Source organism: Schistocerca cancellata, chromosome 4, assembly GCF_023864275.1.
Source record: "Schistocerca cancellata isolate TAMUIC-IGC-003103 chromosome 4, iqSchCanc2.1, whole genome shotgun sequence".
NCBI lineage: Eukaryota > Metazoa > Arthropoda > Insecta > Orthoptera > Acrididae > Schistocerca > Schistocerca cancellata.
This window is the reverse complement of record NC_064629.1, coordinates 348,532,569-348,554,178: the sequence shown is the minus strand read 5'-3', so window position 1 is coordinate 348,554,178 and position 21,610 is coordinate 348,532,569. Positions and strand designations below refer to the sequence as shown.

At 43.9% G+C, this 21,610-nt stretch overlaps 1 protein-coding gene and 1 non-coding gene across 4 annotated transcripts in view; one reads left to right on the top strand and one right to left on the bottom strand.

The window, feature by feature from the left end:
• LOC126183585 (uncharacterized) overlaps positions 1-21,610 on the top strand; it is a 231,062-nt gene that overhangs the window by 94,562 nt on the left and 114,890 nt on the right. The gene's annotated exons all lie outside the window — the stretch shown is intronic.
• Trnat-ugu (transfer RNA threonine (anticodon UGU)) lies at positions 6,517-6,590 on the bottom strand. The gene has a single exon. It is a non-coding gene; the product is annotated as a tRNA-Thr (tRNA).

Genomic DNA, 21,610 nt, shown 5'->3' with positions numbered 1-21,610 from the left:
GGCATGTCCAGCGCGCCGCGGCGAACAAGAGCGGCGCCCGACAGCAAGACGCACGTGCTTCATGATCACGAGTTTGTGTGATCGTTAGATTTTTTTTCACCAGATATTTTTAGAGGAAACGTTGTGGTGGAGGAGGGCGCATACAAGACCTCGGATATATTTTGCACTACTATCTATTTGTGATGGAAATTTCATTACTTGATTTTCTAAATGTTTGCTTTATGCAAATCAAGTAATGAATTTTCCGTCAACGCTGAAAATATGTTTTATTACGAAGAACGATCATCATAAGGTGGAAGTGAGTGTTTTAAGCGATCTATTTGATTCCTGTCGATTGTTAAATAATTAATTTGACAGGGTAGTGAAGATAGATTATTTCACTCTATTTTTGTTATCAAAATTGCATGAGCATTCCCTTTGTCACCAGCATTAGCCAATAGGAATGCAGTATTCTGAGGAGAGATGAAAATCTCCACCTTCGCGATTGGAGAAGTTTTTCTCGCAGTCAAGTAGGGAGCTCTTGAGAGAGACTGAGACAGGAAGCGAGTGTGGAATATGCCGATCAACATGATGCCGCCGCCTGATACTTCGTTTGGGGACGCAAGATCAAAGAAGGGCGATATCCGGTCCGTGGGCAACGGTAGTTAGTAACGTGATCTGTAATTAGGACATTGGGCTGTTCTGACCTTCGTGGCGGCGCCCGGACACACACACGTGAGACACCAAACGGTGGCTACTATATCGCACTTCATTCCATTCCCTTGTGATTACAGGTTCTACGTCACAGAGAGCAACGGTTTATATCCAAGTGGGGGAACTCCGTCTCCCACAAACTGATTAAATAAAAAATATGAATGACTGTGCACTGGAGCGCCAAAGGAACTGGTATAGGCTTGCGTATTCAAATACAGAGGTATGAAAACAGGCAGAATACAGCGCTGCGATCGGTAACGTCTATATAAGACATCAAATGTCTGGTGCAGTTGTTAGATCAGTTACTGCTGCTAGAACGGCAGGTTACCAAGATTTAAGTAAGTGTGAACGTGGTGTTATAGTCAGCGCACTAGCGATGGGACACAGCATCTCCGAGGTTGCGATGGAGTGGGGATTTAGGCGTATGCTCATTTCACGAGTGTACCGTGAATATTAGGATTCCGCTAAAACATCAAATCTCCGACATTGCTGCGGCCAGGAAAAGATCGTGCAAAAACGAGACCAAAGACCACTGAAGAGAATCGTTCAACATGCAACTGTTCTGCAAATTGCCGCAGATTTCAGTGCTGGGCTATCAACATATGTAAGTGTGTGAACCATTCAACGAAACATCATCGATATGGGCTTTCGGAGCCGAAGGCCCACTCGTGTACCCTTGATGACTGCATGACACAAAGCTTTACACCTCACCTGGGTCCGTCAACACCGACATTGGACTGTTGATGACTGGAAACATATTTCGGACGAGTCTCGTTTCAAATTGTATCCAGCGGACGGATGTTTACGGGTCTGGAGACAACCTCATGGATCCCGGGATCCTGCATGTCAGCAGGGGACTGTTCAAGCTGGTGGAGGCTCTGTAATGTTGTGGGATGTGTGCAGTTGGAGTGATATGGGACCCGTGATATGTCTAGATGTGACTCCGACAGGTGACACTTACCTAAGCATCCTGTCTGACAACCTGCATCCATTCATGTCCATTGTGTATTCCGAGGGACTTGGGCAATTCCAGCGTGGCAATGCGACACCCCACACGTCCAGAATTGCTACCGAGTGGCTCCAGGAACAGGAACACTCTTCTGAGTTTAAACACTTCCGCTGGCCACCAAACTTCCCAGACATGAACATTGTTGAGCATATCTGGGATGCATTGCAACGTGCTGTTCAGAAGAGGTCTCCACCCCCCTTGTACTCATACGGATTTATGAGCAACCCTGCATGATTCATGCTGTCAGTTCCCCCCAGCACCACTTCAGAGATTAGTAGAGTCTATGCCACGTCGTGTTGCGGCACTTCTGCGTGTTCGCGGGGCCCTACACGATGTTAGGCAGGTGTACCAGTTTCTTTGGCTCTTCAGGGTATTATTGACTTTGATTTGAATTTAGTGTTGTAAGATAGTCTGAGCTCCCATGATAATTTGGTGCTGCAGCTACGGTTTTCGCACACTCGTGGATCCATCTGGAAAAACCCTGCTTCCGGTCTGCACAACACTCTGTGGTAGGCTGCGGCCGCCGCTCTGTAGGTCCCCCAGTTACGACCATGCCTCGTGTACCAAACTACTGTGATAATGTATTTGACAATATTTTGGAGGATCATCTTTAGAGTTTCGACGCGCTGTATTTGCGCTCATTTATTTTAGCAATGTATTTCTTTTCGAATATATTTTACTGTTATGTATTTCCATTCCATATGCACCTGGGAAGACAGTGCAGTGTTTTGTGTGCGAGTGCATTTGAAGCAATTTGTTTAAATCAACTTATGCAAATGTATTGGAGTGTTAAACACTTTACCTAATTTGTTTACGCATGCAAATGTTTCGGAATAGTGAAAGAAGACAGAGAGGTTTCACAAGTGTGACGCAATCTGTTTTTTTAGAGTCATTCTCTGCATACATTGCAAAACTGACGCAAGCTACTGTACAGCTATCGTTTTGAAAGTGCGTTTAGAGCAATGTTTAATTGAATGTAATAGCTCCTGAAGCAGCTCGTGCTCAAAGACAAGGGCATTTCCCGCAAAGCACGCGGAGTGTCTCAGGGATCGTTTCACAAATGTATCGCGATGTTTTCTTTTAGAGTATGTGTGTAAGAGCGGCAGAGGAGGTAATGCTCAGAATTGTTTAAATATACTCGCATCATCTGTAAAGCTCTCTCTGTTTCTCTCTCTCTCTCTCTCTCTCTCTCTCTCTCTCTCGCTTTGTGGCAGTGGTAAATTTAATTCCTGTGATATCTTCAAGTTATGTATGTGACGATATTCCGAAACACCAGATGCAATAACTCCTGAAGCATTTCGCGAAATGCAGCACAAGAAAGTGCGCCAGGAGAGCTGGGGCAGTTTAGAGTCTAAAGTGGATGATGATGATGATGATTAGTGCTTTAGGGCGCACAACAGCGAGGTTATCAGCGCCCGTCCAAAGTGGAATCGAATCCCAGACAGGCATTTGCTTTAGAAGGAAGGAATTCTCGCATGCAACGGCATGCTGCAGGTGTTACCTCGTAAAAATGCTGTTTCGTTTGCGGTCTGGTCTGACCGCCACCAACGGCGCGTGGAGACCCAGTTCGATTTAATTACTTCTTTACTAAACCTGCATCTTTCCAAACAGCAGAGAATGATAAGCAAGAGAGTTCCAACCCCTGAAAACTGAATTTTTTTAACAAATGAACTCTATACCCTCTGCTGTGTAATTGAATTTCCTGTCATGACATTCTTCCTCTCCATCACAGAGCCGCCAATTTCCAGGTAGGGGAAGGGAGGGGAGGGAGAGGGGGAGTTGGAGGGCAGAGGAGAGGAGGGCGTTTACCAGAGGGGGAGGGGTTAATTAATTGATCAATTTAATTAAGTCAAAGGGATGGATTATCCCCAGAGCCTCATAACCTGTCAATCAAAAGAGAACAATAGGGTTGCCCCTGACAGCATACTCGCCCCTGATGTAGGCATGGTCCTCATATCCTTGTTGCCCACTACTCTTCTATTCTAATAGTTACTTTTTCTCCTGACAGTATCTGCTATAAATGGCAATACAGTCAGAGAGAGTCCCTTTAGTCAGCTGTAGTGCCAGTAGTGCTAGCGTTTGTTTCGAATACGGTCCAGAGACAGGTAGTGCTTATTTTCATTGTTTTCAACAAGAAGTGTCTAATACCCACAGTTTAGTCAGCTATCAGCCACCTTTAGTGAATTAGAAGTCTAGTTTAAAGTTGATTAACTCTCTATGGTAAATTGATTTCTTAGGATGGATAGGATGTGTGACTGCTGTGTACGGATGCAGGAGGACCTGGCCACTGTTCGTGAACAGCTGAACGTGTTGATAGCTGCGGTCAGCAGTCTTCAGGCTGCTGCCTCGGAGTGTAGCGGCAGTGGGGAGTCTGGTGCGCCGACTTGGTACACCCCAGGTGTCACATGCTTCGCCCACAGTCCCTGCTGTCGAGACATCTTCGCAGTTGGGACACCCTCTCCCCAAGGGGAATGGCGGGTTCAGTGGCGTTCACGGCGCACGAGGCGGAGGGTCAATGTGGAGGCTGGCCGTGTGACATTGCCCACTCAGCCTGTTAGTGGACATGTGGCCGCTCCTTCAGCAAGGTTCGAGCAGGCACACGGGGGGAGGGGTTTATTAGTGATTGGGAGCTTCAACGTTAGGCGGGTGATGGAGCCCCTTAGGGAGATAGCGGAAAGGTCGAGGAAGAAGGCCAGTGTTCACTCTGTCTGCTTTCCAGGGGGTCTCATCCGAGATGTGGAGGAGGCCCTACCGGCGGCGATAGAGAGCACTGGGTGCACCTGACTGCAAATTGTTGCTCATGTCAGCACCAATGACTCCTGCCGTCTGGGTTCAGAGGTCATCCTGAGTTCATACAGGCGGTTGGCGGAGTTCGTGAAAGCGGAAAGCCTCACTGGCGGAGTGGAATCTGAGCTAACTATTTGTGGTATCATTCCCAGAATCAATCGCGGTCCTCTGGTTTGGAGCCGAGTGGAAGGCTTAAAGCCGGCCGAAGTGGCCGTGCGGTTAAAGGCGCTGCAGTCTGGAACCGCAAGACCGCTACGGTCGCAGGTTCGAATCCTGCCTCGGGCATGGATGTTTGTGATGTCCTTAGGTTAGTTAGGTTTAACTAGTTCTAAGTTCCAGGGGACTAATGACCTCAGCAGTTGAGTCCCATAGTGCTCAGAGCCATTTTTTGAAGGCTTAAACCAGAGGCTCAGACGATTCTGGGGAGATCTGAGGTGCAAATTTCTCGACCTCCGCTATCGGGTGGATAAATGTAGGGTCCCTCTGAATAGATCAGGCGTGCACTACATGCAGGAAGCGGCTACAAGGATGGCGGAGTACGTGTGGAGTGGCTCAAATGGCTCTGAGCACTATGGGACTTAACAGCTGTGGTCATCAGTCCCCTAGGACTTAGAACTACTTAAACCTAACTAACCTAAGGACATCACACACATCCATGCGCGAGGCAGGATTCGAACCTGCGACCGTAGCAGTCACGCGGTTCCGGACTGCGCGCCTAGAACCGCGAGACCACCGCGGCCGGCGTGTGGAGTGAACATGTGGGTTTTTTAGGTTAGAGAATTCCCTCCCTAGGCCCGACAAGACGCCCCCTGAGACGCGACAAGGTAGTAGTAGGCAAAACGCAACAGGGAATAACAATATTAATGCGCTAATAGTAAACTGCAGGAGCGTCTATAGAAAGGTCCCAGAACTGCTATCATTAATAAACGGTCACAACGCCCACATAGTACTAGGGACAGAAAGTTGGCTGGAACCAGATGTAAACAGTAATGAAATTCTAAATTCAGATTGGAATGTATACCGCAGAGACAGGCTGGACAGTGAAGGGGGAGGCGTGTTTATAGCGATAAAAAGTACAATAGTATCGAAGGAAATTGACGGAGATCCGAAATGTGAAATAATTTGGGTGAATGTCATGGTTAAAGCAGGCTCAGACATGGTAATTGGTTGTCTCTATAGGCCCCCTGGCTCAGCAGCTGTTGTGGCAGAGCACCTGAAGGAAAATTTGGAAAATATTTCGAGTAGATTTTCCGACCATGTTATAGTTCTCTGAGGAGATTTTAATTTGCCGGATATAGACTGGGAGACTCAAACGTTTATAACCGGTGGCACGGACAAAGAATCCAGTGAAACCTTTTTAAGTGCATTGTCTGCAAACCATCTTGAGCAGGTAAACAGAGAACCGACTCGTGGCGATAACATATTAGACCTTCTGGTGACAAACAGACCCGAATTATTTGAAACAGTAACTCAGAACAGGGAATCAGCGATCATAAAGCGGTTACTGCATCGATGATTTCAGCCGTAAATAGAAATATTTAAAAAGGTAGGAAGATTTTTCTGTTTAGCAAGAGTGACATAAAGCAGATTTCAGAGAACTTTACGGCTCAACACAAAAGTTTTGTCTCAAGTACAGATAGTATTGAGGATCAGTGGACAAAGTTCAAAACCATCGTACAGTATGCATTAGATCAGTATGTGCCAAGCAAGATCGTAAGAGATGGAAAAGAGCCACCGTGATACAACAACCGAGTTAGAAAACTGCTGCGGAAGCAAAGGGAACTTCACAGCAAACATAAACATAGCCAAAGCCTTGCAGACAAACAAAAATTACGCGAAGCGAAATTTAATGTGAGGAGGGCTATGCGAGATGAGTTAAATGAATTCGAAAGTAAATTTCTATGTACTAAGATGGTATCTGTTTTATCGGACATGTCTGAGAGAACAGATACCATCGGTGACCAAGCAGCTAGTTAGAATGAAATTACAATGAAATGAACACCCTTAGCTGCTTACAGCAGCTTACAGTCCCCGACCGGGACTCGAACCCGGGATCTCCTGCTTACATGGCAGACGCTCTATCCATCTGAGCCACCGAGGACACAGAGGATAGCGCGACTGCAAGGATTCATCTCTGGCACGCCTCCCGCGAAACTGACCACGGCATAACAGCCCAGATAATTATCTGGACTGTATGGCATCCGAAATTAAGCTATATGATCGCTCCTTATAACTTCATACACATCCTCAGCATTGGCGGGTATCTGAAGGATTTAACTTGCAATTCTCGGTTAGAGGTAGAATGGCCACCAGAGTGCATTAATAGTTTTCGTGTTTAGTGTTGTTACTAGGTCTCGTAGGGTATATAAGGGGCGTGAACAGCGTCAGAAGTTGAGTGATAACTGTGAAGATTAGATTATATTAGACTGTACTTACAGTTCCAATAGATCGATAGTGAGGATATCAACCAGGATGTAGGACATGTCTTCAGAACAAGAAAATGGTTCAAATGGCTCTAAGCTCCATGGGACTTAACATCTGAGGTCAGATGTCCCTAGACTTAGAACTACTTAAAACTAACTAACCTAAGGACATCACGCACGTTCATGCCCGAGGCAGGATTCGAACCTGTGACCGCAGCAGCAGCGCGGTTCTGGACTGAAGCGTCTAGAACCGCTCGGCCACAGAGGCCGGCTCGCCAGACCAAGAACATACAATAATTATTTCCAAAGAAAATCAGATATGCTTTTGTACCTTGCACAGATCCCAAGGGAAATTGTCCTTGTGGATGTCGAATAAGTAAAAAAATCTTAAATATATTTTTATTTAAAAGGTAATAAATAACTTTTCACAAGGCAGAAGTTGGGAAGGAAAACATAGGTACAAAGAAGGTAGCTGCGAAGAAACCATGGGTAACAGAAGAAATACTTCAGTTGATTGATGAAAGGAGGAAGTACAAACATGTTCCGGGAAAATCAGGAATACAGAAATACAAGTCGCTGAGGAATGAAATAAGTAGGAAGTGCAGGGAAGCTAAGACGAAATGGCTGCAGGAAAAATGTGAAGACATCGAAAAATATATGATTGTCGGAAGGACAGACTCAGCATACAGGAAAGTCAAAACAACCTTTGGTGACATTAAAAGCAACGGTGGTAACATTAAGAGTGCAACGGGAATTCCACTGTTAAATGCAGAGGAGAGAGCAGATAGGTGGAAAGAATACATTGAAAGCCTCTATGAGGGTGAAGATTTGTCTGATGTGATAGAAGAAGAAACAGGAGTCGATTTAGAAGAGATAGGGGATCCAGTATTAGAATCGGAATTTAAAAGAGCTTTGGAGGACGGTCAAATAAGGCAGAAGGGGTAGATAACATTCCATCAGAATTTCTAAAATCATTGGGGGAAGTGGCAACAAAACGACTATTCACGTTGGTGTGTAGAATATATGAGTCTGGCGATATACCATCTGACTTTCGGAAAAGCATCATCCACACAATTCCGAAGACGGAAAGAGCTGACAAGTGCGAGAATTATCGCACAATCAGCTTAACAGCTCATGCATCGAAGCTGCTTACAAGAATAATATACAGAAGAATGGAAAAGAAAATTTAGAATGCGCTAGGAAAAGTAAAGGGACGAGAGAGGCAATTCTGACGTTACGGCTAATAATGGAAGCAAGGCTAAAGAAAAATCAAGACACTTTCATAGGATTTGTCGACCTGGAAAAAGCGTTCGACAATATAAAATGGTGCAAGCTGTTCGAGATTCTGAAAAAAGTAGGTGTAAGTTATAGGGAGAGACGGGTCATATACAATATGTACAACAACCAATAGAGAATAATAAGAGTGGACGATCAAGAACGAAGTGCTCGTATTAAGAAGGGTGTAAGACAAGGCTGTAGCCTTTCGCCCCTACTCTTCAATCTGTACATCGAGGAAGCAATGATGGAATTAAAAGAAAGGTTCAGGCGTGGAATTAAAATACAAGGTGAAAGGATATCAATGATACGATTCGCTGATGACATTGCTATCCTGAGTGAAAGTGAATAAGAATTAAATGATCTGCTGAACGGAATGAACAGTCTAATGAGTACACAGTGTGGTTTGAGAGTAAATCCACCGAGCGAGGTGGCGCAGTGGTTAGCACACTGGACTCGCATTCGGGAGGACGACGGTTCGATCCCGTCTCCGGCCATCCTGATTTAGGTTTTCCGTGATTTCCCTAAATCGCTTCAGGAAAATGCCGGGATGGTTCCTTTGAAAGGGCACGGCCGATTTCCTTCCCCATCCTTCCCTCACCCGAGCTTGCGCGCCGTCTCTAATGACCTCGTTGTCGACGGGACGTTAAACACTACTCTCCTCCCCTCCTCCTCCTTGAGAGTAAATCGGAGGAAGACGAAGGTAATGAGAAGTAGTAGAAATGAGAACAGCGAGAAACTTAACATCAGGATTGATGGTCACGAAGTCAATGAAGTTAAGGAATTCTGCTACCTAGGCAGTAAAATAACCAATGACGGACGGAGCAAGGAGGACATCAAAAGCAGACTCGGGTAGTGAAACATGGATTCTGGGAAAACCGGAACAGAAGAGAATCGAAGCATTTGAGATGTGGTGCTATAGACGAATGTTGAAAATTAGGTGGACTGATAAGGTAAGGAATGAGGAGGTTCTACGCAGAATCGGAGAGGAAAGGAATATGTGGGAAACACTGATAAGGAGAAGGGACAGGATGATAGGACATATGCTAAGACATGAGGGAATGACTTCCATGGTACTAGAGGGAGCTGTAGAGGGCAAAAACCGTAGAGGAAGACAGTTTGTGAGAGTCTGAAAGGGGCCTCATTGTGAGTCTCCATTTGGTTGGCTTGTCAATTCGTGCAATGCAGAAGTTTATGGGGCGTTCTGGGTGACACTGGCGCATTGTTCCACTGCCTGGGAATGTGAGGGCAGGTATGCTCGTCGTCAAGATTCCGGTCGACAACGTCTGACCACATTAATGGAGAATCACCGTATAGAGCACCAAGCAAATCATAATTCCTTCACATCTGTGCCTGCCATCCGAGAGCAGGTAACAGACCCTTGCAACATTCTGTGTCGTCACGTCTAGCAGCATCCGGACTGAGGAAGCTACTGCAGCTCTGGCTCTAGTACATTTGATCTGCGGCCGTGCGGTTCTAGGCGCTACAGTCTGGAGCCGAGCTACCGCTACGGTCGCAGGTTCGAATCCTGCCTCGGGCGTTAACACAATAGCACAGACAGCTACGTTTGAAGTGGTGCTGCAACCGGAATGGACTGCTGATGAATAGTCGCACCTGTTCTGCGATGAATCACGGTTCTGCACATCCCCGGATTACTGTCGTCGGCGAGTATGGCGGAGACCATTAGCTGCTGATGGGTCTTCTCGGCTGTATGGTCGTGGTGCATGAAACTTTTTTTTATTTGCTAAAGCATCGCCCAGAACAGTGCTAGATATCTTCAGCGTTGCCCCTAGTTCGGCAGAGTCTTGCCGACTGACAGGTTAGACGTCAGACAGCGACGTAAATACTGTGGATGTAGTGCGTGTTCGAAGATTAACGTGACTGGCAGAGAAAATCCTTGTCAGAGCTAAAACTTAACTATTGAGTGTCGTCTGTCAGAGGTAAAACTTAACTAACGGTTCTGTTGAGCTACTATCCATATTTCACTAAGTTTCATGGATGGATTCCTCTTTTTTCTTAAAATTACCCTCCCCCCCGCGCGCGTGTATATACTTACTTCAATGACTTCTCTCTGCAGATAATAGTTCATATTTGTAGATAAATTTTGGTTTTGGAAAACTTCAGCTCATGATTTCCTGACTGAAGAACATGTTCTGCTGCGCTGATTTTCCGGAAACATATCAGAACCGATCTTTAGACCAACTAAGAAAACATGTCACGCACTCCGATTTGTAAGTGTTAAATACTCTCCTCCGTTGGAATGTCGGGTATTTAGAATTTCACGTAAGTGTTGTAAAGACTGCATTGCAACAATCTCTCTCGGTTCATTACAAGGATGAGAGATCATAAGTCTTTGCTGACTACCGAAAATAGAAAAATCAACTATGTCTGTTTCAGAACAATCTGAATTGTTGACAAATTTCCGATGACGTCATGCATTGTTGCTAGATTCTTACCCCATTCATCCCCCACCAGGGATCAGAAACAGAGCGAATAGATGACTAATGTTGAGGACTGCACACATTGGAAATCAAGGCGCCGCTGTTACATCAGTACTATACTACCTTTCTTCATTTCTTCCTTGCTGGAGTTCTGCGAATATGATGAGGAAGGAAGGAAAAATGGTTCAAAAGGCTCTGAGCACTATGGGACTTACCTTCTGAGGTCATCAGTCCCCTAAAACTTAGACCTACTTAAACCTAAATAACCGAAGGACATCACACACATCCATGCCCGAGGCAGGATTCGAACCTGCGACCGTAGCGATCGCGCGGTTCCAGACTGTAGCGCCTAGAACCGCTCGGCCACCACGGCCGGCGAAGGAGGGAAGATTGTGTTTTAACATCACATCGACAATATCATTGGAAACGTTAGAGGCGGAGCACAGGTTCAGAATATTTAAAGGATTGGGAAGGAAATCGTTCTTTGAAAACGGAACCATTCAGCATTTGGCTAAATATATTAGGGAAATCATGTTAAACCTAAATAAGATGGTCGGACGGAGATCTGAACCGTCATCCCAAAGGCGAGTCTAGTGTGTTAAAACACTGCACACCTCTGTTGGTGAGAGTCTGGAGAATCTGAGGACATTGGCTCTGCGGTCCAATTCATCAACTTATGCTCTCTTACAGAAGTGTGCACGAGTCTAAGGTTAATCGTTACTTACAAGGGAATGGTCCAATCCGACATGTCGAAACCGACCCTGAAATTTTCCTTATACGAAGAACACACCGAAAGAAATCTACTGCAAACGTTTTTGCGCACTGCAAGAATTTTTGTAAAAAATATTTGTTACTCATTTTTGCCAGACGAAGTACCGCTTCTAACAGCGGTTTGTTCAACCCCTCTTGCCTAGTCCGCGAATAAGCAGACGAAGCCGTGACAAGAGAAAGTAGAGCGGCATTTCCCGAAGTGCAAGGTGGACACACACGGATGTTAAGCACTTAATCCATACCAAAAATGTATCTAGTCATTTATTTTTTGAATAACTTGCAGTCCATATCGACATCTAAGCTGCTGCTTAGTAATTGTTACGCAAGTGACTAGAAAATCAGGGCAGTGTTTGCTGTTATACTACAGACGGCTTGCATCTATTGGGACTTTAATTTCTCCTACAGAGCGGATCTTACAATAGTATTTCAATAATGTATAATTTGGTAAAAATGGAACAATCCCTACTTTGTTGCCGGCAGTCGTCACAAAAATGCGAAGTGTCTATTGGATGACAAAAACAAACATTTTCTTTACACCAGACACACTTGATAAAAAAAGAATTCCATTACAGAAGTTGTGCCAGAAGGAAAATTAATACATTCAAGCACCTCATTGTATTTGTGAGTTTCATTTAGACAGAATTGTAATGGAGTAATAAATTTTCGTGGCTGTACCGCATATAGTGCTGCGTACCAGGCATACTTGATCAGATCCGTAGAACGTGTTGCTGCGAATTGACACTGCATAAATGACTGACGTGCAACGAAACCATCGGGAATTATATTTGTCTGGCAATTTTCTAAAACAGGATTACACTGTGGAATCATTTCTTTATCGAGAAGTCGAATCACACTATTAGATTCGATTGGAATCTGTGTTATATCAAGCCTTTTCGTCGTCCTCGCAAAGATAAAGGTGTCCTGTCCAGGTCAAGAGTCCAATAAAGCCAATGAACTAATTCTATAACTGGTAAAAAGAATTTTCCGCTTTAATATTGTAAATTAGATGTTCCCATTTTCCAGATTCTGCTTCATCGATTACTATAATTTTGCAATTAAACAGTCTTTTTCATAAATTTTTGGTCCTAATTTGCCATGGGGTTCAAGACGACAGGTATAAAGCTGTGGAAACATTAATCCACTGATACTTGATGTACATGGATGTGATGTACCAACATGATGTACAATGGGTGTGGTTGCCCAGACTATGAAGTTTCTTGCAAACAAATACAGCATTATATTGTAACTAGTAGAGTTGTAGTCAACAAATTTCACTTTTCATATCTTTTAACTGTTGGAACTCCAGAAGGGAACACAGCTTGGCACAAAGACCATGCACCATCTACTAAATCATTTCGAAGAGTTTCTCTATGGTTGGCACCTGAATCAAGTGGAAGGATATCCAACTGTGTACCTAGAATACAATAGCACTCAAAATGCTTTTCTTCGTAAAATTCGCATTTTAAAAATTTACCATTTCCACTCTTCAGCCGCGTTCACATCATTTACTTTTCGTCTTATACCGTCGACATTCTCACAAAACAGTTTTATTGGAGGTCACCTGATTCCCCCCAATCGCTCATTCTGACAAGGAGAATGGTCCACTCCAACATGTCTGAATCTGCCCTGAAATTTTTATACGTAAAGAATGCACCGAAAGTAACTCAATGGCAAAATTTTAGCTGCTAAGACAAACTGCAAGTGTTTTTAAAAACTGCTGAAAATTATCGAATTATTAGCTCGCCAGGCGGCTGGAGAAAGTTGTACACCCCTACCGTAGTTGTAGCAGACAGCGCATGGGCAACACAGCAGGCTCATATCCTTGTCGGCTCATCAGTAAACGGATAACACGGCACGACGCGATCGTAACTGGTAAGGCGAACCGAGGTTTTCGTTGGTAGTTTCTCTGACACAACTGTTCACAGTTACTATTCACCAGAATTCGCAACATATTTAATATACATAATAACTAGCAGTTCCTCTTGCGGCATCGCTAAGTGTCAACAAAGGAGATGGAACTTAATTAATTTTCTTTGTGATTTCTTGGTACATATCTTTGCTAATAGCATCTGTCTCTGTGCAGAATCCAGAGGTTCACAGTAATGGGAAATTCAATAACGTTTTAAACCTTGCAAAGATGAAATATTAAGAACGTGGTATACAACTGAAATCACCTACGCCTCCTGAAGACATACATAGGCAATGTGTTATTTATTAGTTAATTTCTTGGAAATTCAGTCGAATCAGGTCATTTTGTTAGATATTGTGTAAATATTACAAGAAACGGGAAATAACTGACAATTCTGTGAATTTTGGTTCAAGCGATGATTGTTGTGCTAATTCAAGTCCATACACACAAATACAATACCTTCCAAGCTCAAAGAAAACATGTGCAGTAATAGCTGTCAGGGACAAAGTAAAGGCTGTAAATTTTTTGGCTAAACAAAGGAGAAACAAAGCCCTTAAAATTAAGCAGTTTGCAAAGCTGGTATTGGGTAATAAAATCTGAACATTAATCGTATAAATGGAAGGAAGATTTACGTGAAGAATGAACATGCTCCAAAATGAAACTCGCTAAATTGTGAAAGAGGAACTATTCGAAAAATTTAGAACTGCTTGTGATAGTCATTGTACCATTACCAAGCGAGATCTACGAGACTTTGCCCTCTTGTTGCACAGGTTCAGGAAATTATACAGAAAAGGAGTCACAAAATTAGGAAGTTTACTTAAAGTAAGTGTGTAGAGACGTGACTAATAGGTGATACTATAGGTAAGTTCGTGTCTGACGTGAAGATGAAGTTTCTTGTTATCCCTGAAAATGCTGTGAATAAAGGCAACCAGTTAGGTCTTGTATGAGTTCTATAGCTTCGGCTGTAAAATCCTTTCATTCTTAGGCACTACCAGTTTCACGGCACTTACAGCTGCATCCTCAGGTGTGAATTTCTATGTAACTGGAAAAACAATCATGAAGAAACTTAAATAATCCCATATCCAATATGAAACCGTAATGAAAAATGTACTCACCGGAGTCGAGTCGTGAAACAAATAACATATTGTGGAAAGACCCAGCGTTCATTGTCAGGCATCCACTTACATGTAGATTTGCACCCAAATATGAAAGTGTAAGTGCTGTGGAACCGGTACTGTCTAAGAATAAAAGAATTTTACAGCCAAAGTGTTTTTATTTCTCAACATTATGTAGTTCTGAACTTGTATTGTGACGAATAAAATGGTACTTTGACCAAAAACTTTCTTCTTGCTAATTTGTCGAAAACTGACATTTTGGAGACCGTGACTGTGTACAAAATACAAGTCGAGTCTTGCAAAAAAGAAAACAGCATCCAGCTACTGTTAATGCTATTTACTTACACAAATAACTCCGTTACCGGCTTCGAACTGACGTGTTCGTCTTCAGACTGCTACTCACGTTTATGTTACATTTGTCGTTGTTTACATTCGTTGTTGACAAGACAGCTGACAAGTAATGTAAACAACAACAAATGTAATGTAAACGTAAACTGTCTGAAGATGGCCATGTCTGTTCGTAATTGATAACGGCGCCATTTGTGTAAAAAAATAGCATCATTACCACTGAGTGGTTGCTGTTTCTTTCCCTGAAAGGAAATTTCTTTTTGGCACCTAGAACCAGTCAGTTTCTACGTATGGCATATAAAACATTCTTACTAAAGTATTTATTTTCTAATTTATTTCATTATTTTTTGCAGTAATGCGGTGAGCAGCATAATTCTGTGATATCAGACGACCTTCTCATTTTTTTAGATACAAATCGGCTGTGTACAAAGAGAGAGAGAGATTATTTTTTATTCTCCTGACAGATATCATATTTGGCACACAGAATCTTTCCTGAAACTTCCTGGCGGATTAAAACTGTGTGCCGCACCGACACTCGAACTCGGGAACTTTGCCTTTCGCGGGCAAGTGCTCTACCAACTGAGCTACCCAAGCACGACTCACGCCCCATCCTCACAGCTTTACTTCTGCCAGTACCTCGTATCCTACCTTCCAAACTTTATAAAAGCTCTCCTGCGAACCTTGCAGAACTAGCACTCCTGAAAGAAAGGATATTGTGGAGACATGGCTCAGCCACAACCTCGGGGATGTTTCCAGAATGAGATTTTCACTCTGCAGCGGGGTGTGCGCTGAAACTTCCTGGCAGATTAAAACTGTGTGCCGGACCGAGACTCGAACTCGGGACCTTTGCCTTTCGCGGGCAAGTGCTCTACCAAGTGAGCTACCCAAGCACGACTCAGCTTTACTTCTGCCAGTACCTCGTCTCCTACCTTCCAAACTTTACATAAGCTCTCCTGCGAACCTTGCAGAACTAGCATACCTATATACATAGGTGTGTGTGTGTGTGTGTGTGTGTGTGTGTGTGTGTGTGTGTGTGTGTGTGTAAAAAGAACAATACTCACTGCTAACCAATAAGCCGTTGTATTGATATATAATAATAGTTATGCCCAATGGTCGTATCTGTATGGCAATCCCATCCTTTTTTAAGCTAGTATATTCTACTTGTACTTGACTATACTGAAGTGACTCTGTGCATACTGAAACAGCCAGTTTAGAGGTGACATCATTGGACCTGGTGATGAGTTATAACGGTTGTATGGAGCTAAACACCATCATCAGTAAATCCCAGCTACTGACATTTAAAGCAACTTGTTCTCATGAGGCTGAAATAAAGAGTATTTATGGTATTACATCTGCAGAAACGTATTACATCTGCAGAAACAGATAATATTAAATTTCTTGGTGTTCATCTGCACTAAAATCTGTTATGTAAACCACGTTACTTCTGTGTGTGAGAAAAAATAGCTTCTACCTGATAAGTCAGCTGGCAAAAATAGCCCCAAGTCAAATACTAAGATTTGTTTACTATGGAACAATTTATCCATTTCTTAACTATGGTATTGAACAGTGGTGTTGTGCTGCAGACCTGCACCTGAATAGAATGTAAGTTTTGCAAGAAACTCCAGAGAATCCTGTCATGAAACCTTTGTCCAACATATATATCTAACAGTATAATCCTTGTATTTGATAAACTTATTATTTTTTCTGAATGGTAAAAACAAAAGTAATTAAGTACAGTGATACACATAATAATGATACTAAACGTAAGGATAACTACTTCAAGCAGAGAACATAATTAAAAATAACTGGCAATAATCCTTATATTAGTAGACAGATATGTTTCAACAAGCTGCTACAAGCTTTGAAAACTTGTGAACAAAAGCTGTTCCACAGGGACTTGAAAGCCTTCTTAGTGAATAAAGTTTATATTCACTCAGTGAACTCTGAGCTACTTGCCCTCTGTTGTAACATGTAATATAATTAGAATTTTAAGATGAATGTATGCACCACTACTGTATGTGTTATCTACACTCCTGGAAATGGAAAAAAGAACACATTGACACCGGTGTGTCAGACCCACCATACTTGCTCCGGACACTGCGAGAGGGCTGTACAAGCAATGATCACACGCACGGCACAGCGGACACACCAGGAACCGCGGTGTTGGCCGTCGAATGGCGCTAGCTGCGCAGCATTTGTGCACCGCCGCCGTCAGTGTCAGCCAGTTTGCCGTGGCATACGGAGCTCCATCGCAGTCTTTAACACTGGTAGCATGCCGCGACAGCGTGGACGTGAACCGTATGTGCAGTTGACGGACTTTGAGCGAGGGCGTATAGTGGGCATGCGGGAGGCCGGGTGGACGTACCGCCGAATTGCTCAACACGTGGGGCGTGACGTCTCCACAGTACATCGATGTTGTCGCCAGTGGTCGGCGGAAGATGCACGTGCCCGTCGACCTGGGACCGGACCGCAGCGACACACGGATGCACGCCAAGACCGTAGGATCCTACGCAGTGCCGTAGGGGACTGCACCGCCACTTCCCAGCAAATTAGGGACACTGTTGCTCCTGGGGTATCGGCGAGGACCATTCGCAACTGTCTCCATGAAGCTGGGCTACGGTCCCGCACACCGTTAGGCCGTCTTCCGCTCACGCCCCAACATCGTGCAGCCCGCCTCCAGTGGTGTCGCGACAGGCGTGAATGGAGGGACGAATGGAGACGCGTCGTCTTCAGCGATGAGAGTCGCTTCTGCCTTGGTGCCAATGATGGTCGTATGCGTGTTTGGCGCCGTGCAGGTGAGCGCCACAATCAGCACTGCATACGACCGAGGCACACAGGGCCAACACCCGGCATCATGGTGTGGGGAGCGATCTCCTACACTGGCCGTACACCACTGGTGATCGTCGAGGAGACACTGAATAGTGCACGGTACATCCAAACCGTCATCGAACCCATCGTTCTACCATTCCTAGACCGGCAAGGGAACTTGCTGTTCCAACAGGACAATGCACGTCCGCATGTATCCCGTGCCACCCAACGTGCTCTAGAAGGTGTAAGTCAACTACCCTGGCCAGCAAGATCTCCGGATCTGTCCCCCATTGAGCATGTTTGGGACTGGATGAAGCGTCGTCTCACGCGGTCTGCACGTCCAGCACGAACGCTGGTCCAACTGAGGCGCCAGGTGGAAATGGCATGGCAAGCCGTTCCACAGGACTACATCCAGCATCTCTACGATCGTCTCCATGGGAGAATAGCAGCCTGCATTGCTGCGAAAGGTGGATATACACTGTACTAGTGCCGACATTGTGCATGCTCTGTTGCCTGTGTCTATGTGCCTGTGGTTCTGTCAGTGTGATCATGTGATGTATCTGACCCCAGGAATGTGTCAATAAAGTTTCCCCTTCCTGGGACAATGAATTCACGGTGTTCTTATTTCAATTTCCAGGAGTGTATTACAATCTACTCATCCTACGTATGACGTTTGCTAAAGACCTCAGCTTGATGGTTTACATGCAAAAATGTAAATAAACAAAAAAAATAAATAAAGCTAATTTCTGATCTTCACCCCCCACCCCTCTGGCATCACAGCAGACATGGGGCAATTGTGCGACATATAAAATGGCAGGGAATTCAAAATTCCAAGATTTCTGACATAGACCGAATGTCTTAAATATAAAATCGAAGATGGTGGACCTTAAGCCTGCCGAAGTGGCCGAGTGGTTCTAGGCGCTACAGTCTGGAACCGCGCGACCGCTACGGTCGCAGGTTCGAATCCTGCCTCGGGCATGGATGTGTTTGATGTCCTTAGGTTTGTTAGGTTTAAGTAGTTGTAGGGGACTGATGACCTCAGAAGTTAAGTCCCATAGTGCTCAGAGCCATCTGAACCATTTTTTTTTTTTGGACCTTAAGACAACCTGTATGATTCCACATGCTCCCTGTGCTAAGTTTAGAATTCAATGTGGCCACTTCTGCTAGCTTTTCCGCAAGCCTGTGGTGTCAGAAACCAAGAGGGCGGATCTTACGATAGCTTCTATGATGTTACAGGCCTGTTGTCCTAAGTAAAATCAAAGATGAGAGACCTTAGGACAGCCTCTATGACATTAGAATCCAAGATGGCTGACCTATGGATACTGGGACATCCTGCATGGTAGGCGAATTACTTGTGCTAAGGGCCCAGTTCTCCTAAGTGTACAATGGCAGAAATTTCAATGCTATAAACAGTTACCCTTAGCTTGTGCTGTTTAACATTTTCCACCCTAAATTTACATTTCCCAGAGCCGAATTGCCCTAAGTTTAATATCGTGTGCTGTTCAAACGCTTATAGTGTCTCTTACAGACTGAAAATCCTGGTAGATGTAGTCAACCATGACAAATATAGTAAAAAATGACTCTAAAATGCTTGTTGGTGGCTTAAAACATCTCGTAGCTGTTTTTGGAGAACTCTTTTATTTCCACATTCACAACATGTTTCGGGCCCAGCCCGACGTCTGGTGACCTGCCAGCAATTAAAATTCGCGATTACAAACTCTCCCCATAATACAAATGCAAGTACACAGCTTCAAGGTTCACAAACGCACAAAAATAATAAACAATCGAAAAAGTAAAAATAGACAAAAACGTTCATACCATATGCAATTATACAGGGTGAGTCACCTAACATTACCGCTGGATATATTTCGTAAACCACATCAAATACTGACGAATCGATTCCACAGACCGAACGTGACGAGAGGGGCTAGTGTAACTGGTTAATACAAACCATAAAAAAATGCACGGAAGTATGTTTTTTAACACAAACCTACGTTTTTTTAAATGGAACCCCGTTAGTTTTGTTAGCACATCTGAACATATAAACAAATACGTAATCAGTGCCGTTTGTTGCATTGTAAAATGTTAATTACATCCGGAGATATTGTAACCTAAAGTTGACGCTTGAGTACCACTCCTCCGCTGTTCGATCGTGTGTATCGGAGAGCACCGAATTACGTCGGGATCCAAAGGGAACGGTGATGGACCTTAGGTACAGAAGAGACTGGAACAGCACATTACGTCCACATGCTAACACCTTTTTATTGGTCTTTTTCACTGACGCACATGTACATTGCCGTGAGGGGTGAGGTACACGCACACATGGTTTCCGTTTTCAATTACGGAGTGGAATAGAGTGTGTCCCGACATGTCAGGCCAATAGATGTTCAATGTGGTGGCCATCATTTGCTGCACACAATTGCAATCTCTGGCGTAATGAATGTCGTACACGCCGCAGTACATATGGTGTAATGTCGCCGCAGGCTGCCAGAATACGTTGTTTCATATCCTCTGGGGTTGTAGGCACATCACGGTACACATTCTCCTTTAACGTACCCCACAGAAAGAAGTCCAGAGTTGTAAGATCAGGAGAACGGGCTGGCCAATTTATGCGTCCTCCACGTCCTATGAATCGCCCGTCGAACATCCTGTCAAGGGGCAGCCTAGTGTTAATTGCGGAATGCGGAGGTGCACCATCATGCTGATACCACATACGTCGACGCGTTTCCAGTGGGACACACTCTATTCCACTTCGTAATTGAAAACGAAACCACGTGTGTACGTTTACCTCACCCCTCATGGTAATGTACATGTGCGTCAGTGAAAAAGACCAATAAAAAGGTGTTAGCATGTGGACGTAATGTGCTGTTCCAGTCTCTTCTGTACCTAAGGTCCATCACCGTTCCCTTTGGATCTCGAAGTAATTTGGTGCTCTCCGATACACACGATCGAACAGCGGAGGAGTGGTACTCAAGCGTCAACTTTAGGTTACAATATCTCCGGATGTAATTAACATTTTACAATGCAACAAACGGCACTGATTACGTATTTGTTTATATGTTCAGATGTGCTAACAAAACTAACGGGGTTCCATTTAAAAAAACGTAGGTTTGTGTTAAAAAACATATTTCCGTGCATTTTTTTATGGTTTGTATTAACAGTTACACTAGCCCCTCTCCTCACGTTCGGTCTGTGGAATCGATTCGTCAGTATTTGATGTGGTTAACGAAATATATCCAGCGGTAACGTTAGGTGACTCACCCTGTATAATCTCAAGAGGAAATTGTAAACGCCGTATATAAAGAAATGCATTTGGTATATCAGGTACAATAACTTCACATTCGCACAGAAACGAAATGCACCAGAGCCAGAGCTGCAGATAACGCGTGCTATGGTCGATAGAGGGCTCCTAGGGCTAACACAATGCTAGAGGCTCTTTAACACAATGCTAGAAGGCGGAGCCGCCAGTATTACAAGGAAATTTAATGTAATTTTACTAACAATGACAAAAGTATAGCTCAAAGTCACAAAAACGCGTAATGTATGACAGCAAATATTACGTATGTGAATATTACAGCATATAAAAATCAACTTAAAATTGCGGCGAACGTCATTGTACATTTGATGTTACGAACAGTGGCCGCAAAGGGCGCACGATTTTTACCTCCAATGGCAAGTGAAGAAATTATCAAAAATATGATAAAAAAGCCAGACTCTTGTTTCACAGATTTGCTCATTAAGTAATTGGTCATGGAAGTGCCGTCTATGTACAAAAATTCCTAGGTCCTCAAAGATGTTTATTTGGATATTTTGGAAGACCTAGAAGTCTTCGTACATAGACGGCGTTTCCATGACCGATTACTTAATGAGCAGATCAGAGAAACAAGAGACAGGTTTTTTCATATCTTTGATAATGTCTTCAATTGCCATTGGAGGTAAAAAATCGTGCGCCCTTTGTGGCCACTGTAACACCAAATGTACGGTGACGTTCGTCGCAATTTTGAGTTTGTTTTATTTCCTTATACGTTGCT